This window comes from Chelonoidis abingdonii, unplaced genomic scaffold (genome assembly GCF_003597395.2).
Source record: "Chelonoidis abingdonii isolate Lonesome George unplaced genomic scaffold, CheloAbing_2.0 scaffold0896, whole genome shotgun sequence".
Lineage (NCBI taxonomy): Eukaryota > Metazoa > Chordata > Testudines > Testudinidae > Chelonoidis > Chelonoidis abingdonii.
Window position 1 is genome coordinate 1 of NW_027425157.1, and position 6,211 is coordinate 6,211.

At 45.6% G+C, this 6,211-nt stretch overlaps 1 pseudogene; it reads left to right on the forward strand.

The window, feature by feature from the left end:
• Positions 1-3,306: 3,306 nt before the first annotated feature.
• Positions 3,307-4,223, forward strand: LOC116830639 (olfactory receptor 14A16-like; annotated as a pseudogene).
• The last annotated feature ends 1,988 nt before the right edge of the window (positions 4,224-6,211 follow it).

The window sequence follows — 6,211 nt, forward strand, 5'->3', positions numbered from 1 at the left end:
TCTATTTAACAGGCTTTTACCATAGTACAGAGTGAGGATCATTACAACTCCTATGTCATTTCTGGTAATTTTATTAAAGTGAGTGATATTTCTGTATTCACATATTAACAGACCAGGTATGTCTATCAAATGTTCATATACAAAGCAATTGGACAGGTGTGCTGGGATTTTCTTTTCTTTTCTTTTCTTTTCTTTTCCCGGTGAATATACTTTGAGCACTCAATAAGAGGTAACCAAACATCGAAGTATCTATCTGTCCTCTGTCTATTTTGCGGACTATGTAATGGTCCGTTTGCAGTAGCTGACAAGAAGTTGAGAGGAATGCAGGGAGAGGGGAGGAATAAACATGGGGAAATAGTTTAACTTTGTGTAATGACCACTCGCAGTCTTTATTCAAGCCTAATTTAATGGTGTCCATTTTGAAAATTAATTCCAGTTCAGCAGTCTCTTGTTGGAGTCTGGTTTGAAGTTTTTTCTTGTAATATTGCAACATTTATGTCTGTAATCGAGTGACCAAGGAGACTGAAGTGTTCTCTCACTGGTTTTTGAATGTTATAATTCTTAACGTCTGATTGAGGTCCATTTATTCTTTTACATAGAGACTGTCCAGTTTGGCCAAAGTACATGGCAGAGGGACATTGCTGGCACATAATGACATATATCACATTGGTAGATGTTGTAACTATTCCAACTATTCCAACTACGCCAAGTTGTAACTCTTATCCCCATTTTAGGGATGACAACTGAGGAATGGAACAGTGAAGGGACAGAACAAAGTCAGAGGAATAGTTGGAATCAGATCTCAGGATTCCTTGGACCTTAGCTTTTTAATAATTAATTATCCGATGGCTGGACCTGATATGAGAAGCCCATTATATTAGGTAAGACACAGTCTCCACACCAGGGACAGGCAAAGGGTGGGAAAGAAAAGACAGTCCCAGAGAATGACTTTCCCAAGGTAACACAGCAGGTCAGTGGCAGGGCTAGGAATTGATGCCAGAAGTCTGGAGTACAGTCCTGTGTGTCTGCACTGTTTGCCTCACAATCTTTCCTCTAGACTCTGCTGCCTCGTTGTAATTCTGATTATTTTATTTCTGGAATCTGTTCAGGAAAGTAGAGGGCAAGACAAATTAAAAGTTGCCTCTGGGCTGTTCAGGGCTCCAGGGGGTGAGTCTCACAAGCCCTTAGAAAACAGACATGGATAAATCACCTTTCTGCAGCATCAGCCCTTTTGACACACAGCTCGTCTGCAGACAGCACAGATCTCAGTGTATTTCCAGCAGCTCAGCCTCAGTGCGGTGGGGGAACGGCCTCTCATAGTACAGTGATAAGAGCATTAGATAGAGAGATTATAAGTGATTTTTTTTCATAGTTTCACTTTTAGTTCAATTTTGGCATTAGAAACTGAGTCAGTCCAAAAAAATTATCTTAGGAAAGAGAGGGCAGAATATCTGTGCCTCAGTTTCCTTCTATTGGGAGTGGGGAAATTGATGAAATTGACAGATTTTTTTTTAGACTGGATTGAGGAGTTTACATTAAAGTAGTCCAAAAATTGTGACAAACACTATCAGCTCATTGACACTTTTCTCTCTATATACATTAGTTTATTGTTATTGCTGTCTGTCTGTCTCTTTGGACTTTTCTCTCTCAATTAGTTTGTTTTTACTTCTCTATCTATCTGTTAGTTTTTGTTAGTTCTTTGTTTCTCTCGCAATCTCTGTATCTGTTCTTTTCTTATTTGTTTCTCTCTCTTAGTTTGTTGTTCCATCTATCGATCTATCATCAATTCGTCTCTAGTTCTCAATTTACTGTTACTTCTGTCTATTAAATTGCTGTAAGGGCAGTAGAGTCAAGGGGGTTAGCGTAGTGGTGACTAGGAGCCTGGACTCTTGAGTTCTATCCTCAACTCTGGAAAGAGATTGGGGTCTAATGGATAAGAGTAGCGGGGACAGAGAGCCAAGCCTCTTGAGCTTTATGTGTGGCTCAGGGCGGAAGTTCAGTTCAGTTTGTAGAGAGGAGGACAGAACTGGGTGTGTGTTCTATTTCTGTCTCTCATAAGGACTCTGGAGCAGGCACCCTCTAACTTGAAGCTAAGTGGTTAGGGCACTATGCTGGCTTGTGACAAACACTCAGGTTCAATCCTCCCTCTGACTGATGATGAGAAGGGGTTTGAATTCCCACTTTACAGGCGGGTGCCTGAGCCACTAGGCTATGTGCTGTTCTGAAATGAGACTGTCTCAGTCTCTCCTGTTGAAGCTGCTCCACTTTGTATGAAACAATTAAATAGTCACTGGAGCAGGGACTTGAACTCTTCCAGACCACAGGTGAGTGCCCAAGTACCACACTGGAGAATCAGGTTCTCACTAGCGTTTGTTAGCCCAATGACTCTCCATTGTCACTCTCAGGCAGTCATTGCTGATGGCAATGGAGAGTCACTGGGACAGAGGCTGAGATGCAGTCTGATGCAGTAGAGGAGGGGACTGGGAGTCATGACACATCACTTGTGTTCCCAGCTCTGGGAGGAGTTGAGTCCAGTGGGTAGAGCCAGAACTCCTGGCCTGTAGATTTACTGGGTTAGTGCAGGGGGCAAACTGGGAGTCAGGACTCCTGGGTTCTCTTCCAAGCTCTGGGAGGGAGTTTAGATGAGTGGTTAGAGAAGCAGGAGGGGAACCGGAATGTCTGTCTCTCACAGCAAGCGTGGAAATCTGGCTAGAACAGGAGATGGGAACCAGAGCTCCTGGGCTGTATTACTAACTCAAGTTTACCATGTAATTATGACTGGGATTGGGTCACCTCCATGTGAGATGCTGCTCCAGTTTAGAGCAGTATAAAGTGGGAGTAATTCCATGGCATGCAGTGAAATTACCCCACATTTGCAGCAATGCACCTCAGACAGCAGAATCTGGCCAGGCAGACCCCCAATTCCCCTCGGTAAACTGAGGATAGTAACACTGTTATCCAGAGTTCACCCACCTCTGAGTGACAGAGCTAACAAATACCTCAAAAGCAATTGTTCCTATTTCTCCTCTCCATCACCCTGGTGTAAATTAGGAGTAACTGCACTGGAGTCCATTGAGCTGATTCTACTTTCTCTCACCCAGTGTAAATCAGGAGTAACTCCATTGGAGTCAGTGGGCTGTTTTCCCCATCCTCATTCCCATATTACACCAATCTTCACAAGCTAAGGGTCTGACTCAAGGAAATTAAGATGGATTTCACAAAAGGAGAGTTATTTTTACTGATCTAATCCTGGCCCTTGTCCTTGTTCTTCCCTCTGCAGACATCCTGAGACATGTCCTGAGAAAGAAAATGTCCAACGAACCACCATGTGACTGAGTTCCTTCTCCTGGGATTCTCTGAAGTTCGGGAGCTGCAGATTTTGCACTTTGTGGTGTTTCTAGTGATTTATCTGGCATCATGGGTGGGGAATCTTCTTGTCTTCATGGTTGTAGCCCTCGACAACCACCTTCACACCCCATGTACTTCTTCCTGATGAATCTGTCCATTGTAGACCTTGGCTTCATCTCTGTCACCGTCCCCAAATCCATGGCCAACTCCCTCATGAACACCAAGTCCATTTCCTATGCTGGATGTGTTACTCAAGTCTTTTTCCTCATCTTCTTGCTGGGAGAGGATTTTGCCCTTCTTACCGTCATGGCATATGACCGATATGTCGCCATCTGCCAACCACTGCACTATGAGACAATGATGAACAGCAGAGCTTGTGTCCAAATGGCAGCTGGTGCCTGGATCAGTGGGATTCTCACTCTGTGCTACACACGGGAACACATTTGCATTGAGCTTCTGTGGAGGCAACATGGTGGATCAGTTCTTCTGTGAGATCCCCAGCTACTCAAGCTCACCTGCTCTGACTCATATATGAGTGAAGTTGGGTTATTGCCTTTAGTATGTTTAGTCTTAGGCTGCTTTATTTTTATCACTGTGTCGTATGTTCAGATCTTCAAATCAGTGTTGAGAATCCCCTCTGAGCAGGGCCGGCATAAAGCCCTATCCACCTGCCTTCCTCACCTCACTGTGGTCTCCTTGTTTGTTTGCACTGGGGCCTTTGCCTACCTGAAAACCACCTCCAGCTCCCCATCTGCTCTGGATCTTGTGATGGCTGTTCTCTATTCTGTATTGCACCAATCATGAATCCAATTATCTACAGCATGAGGAACAAGGAGATGAAAGCTGCCCTGAGGAGACTGACTGGGTGTAGCTAATTCACCAAGAATTCATTTTCTGTCTTTATCTAATAAAAGTTTGCTTATGTAGTATTTCATTTATGTTCATTAATGTTGCACACAACAGCTTTCTGATTTCCATGCAAATCCAACAGCTGCTGCATACACACCAGTAGAAAAGCTGTCCAAATGTGATTCTAATCTGGAGTAAATTGCACCAATGCAGTTCCAGATTAACTCCTTAGCCGCTGATGTCACTGCTGCAATTGGGAGTTGTTACACCAGTAGAAAATCTGGCCCAGTTGTGGAGTTAAATGGGTGTAAAGTATGTGTGCGAAAACAGTGGAAGAGACTTTTGTTCCGTGCCAAAACAATACCTGTTATACTGCTTGGCTCACTTGCATCCATCCATGGGCCAGTGAAAACAATGACTGGAGTTCTCTTGCTTGTGTGTATAAATCAGGGGTGGCTTTATTGGAATCAAAGGAGTCAGACTGGAGTAAGACTGGGTAGTTGAGAAAGACATTTGGGGTTGATACTCAGCACATCAGTGTAGTTCCATTGACTTTGGTGGCACTAAATCAATTTGCAGCATCTGTGGATCTGAGCTACTGCCTCCAATGGAGCTGTGTATCCATTGCCACCAGCTGGGGACTGGGTCCATTGTCTTATAAACCACCATTGTGTGGCCTAACCACTAGAGGGGGACTAGAAGCCAGACTGTGTTTGCCTGGCTCACATGCACATTCGGGTGTGTGAGAGATGGAAAGACTGGCTAGAAATTATGGGGAGGTTTCTAACCACCAGTGGGACGAACTTCTGGAGCAGCCTCCCAATAGCAGTTGTGGAGGCAAATGACTGAATTACTTTTAAGAGCGACCTGGACACATGTCACGAGTGGGATTGTATGACTGGGCTGCTTGTGATGCTGGGGGGCAGGGCTCAGCAACCCTGTGGGTCACTTGCGGTGTATGTCTTAAGTCCCTAAAAGCTCGTTCTTCGGGGTTCCGTCTGGCCACTGGCAGGGGTCAGGAAGGGATTCCTCCTCCTCCAGTGTATTCTGGGAGGGTTTTTTGTTTTTTTTTAATCACTGAAGCATTCGGGACAGCCCTAGCTGGAAATGGGACATTGGTTGGGCTGTGCCAGGGCTCTGAGGTGGCACTGAGACGTTATCTCTCTCTCTTGGTTGCTTGGCTGCCTGGTTCTTGCCCACATGATCAGGGTCTAACTGATCACTGTGTGGGAGTCAGGAAGGAATTTCCCTCGTATTCAGATTAGCAGGGACCTTGAGGGGTGGGGGTCGCTTTCCTCTGCAGCATGTGGTGGTTGTCACTTGCCAGGATTTTCTGGGAGTCTCTCAATCATTTCTCTGCCATTGTGGGCGCTTCGGGCACTGGTGCCCCTCAGTCTCTTCTCTTGTCTGCCAGTAGCACAGAACCATTTAATCTCCTGAGGGCTGTGACACTTTGGTCTAATTTCAGTTGTTGGGTTTGGTCTGTGGGTGCCGAGTGGTGTTGGCATAAAGCAGGTCAGACTGGATGATCTGCTTGTCCCTTCTGGCTTTGAACTCTGTGACTCTGTGATTTTATGGATGTGCAGGGACAGGGGAGAGGAGAAGGGGCCATACAGAGAATAAACTCCAGTAGAGTCCATGCCATTACATTAGTACAACTATCTGTGATATCTTGTCCTCCTGGCTGAGGGAGGTGACTCCAGCTCAGATGGAGCCCTTGACCCCTGCAACTGTGCAGTGTCGCACTCATGGGAAATGCGTGTTATGAGGCTCCTCTGTGCCGCACCTAGAGGATAGGAGGCTGTTCCAGTGGCTGTTATACAGCCTGGCTGTTCAGTTCAAGCTGTAGAAGCTCGTACTTTGGACCCTAGATATCTCCTGAGTCCCCCGGGTGCCAGTCTTGATTAAATGGTGACCCTCACAGACAGGCAAGTGGCCTGAGAACTTCAAGGGACCTTATTCCTGCACTAATCAGAGGCTGATGTTGCCTACCAATCTACAGCAGAACAGCAGC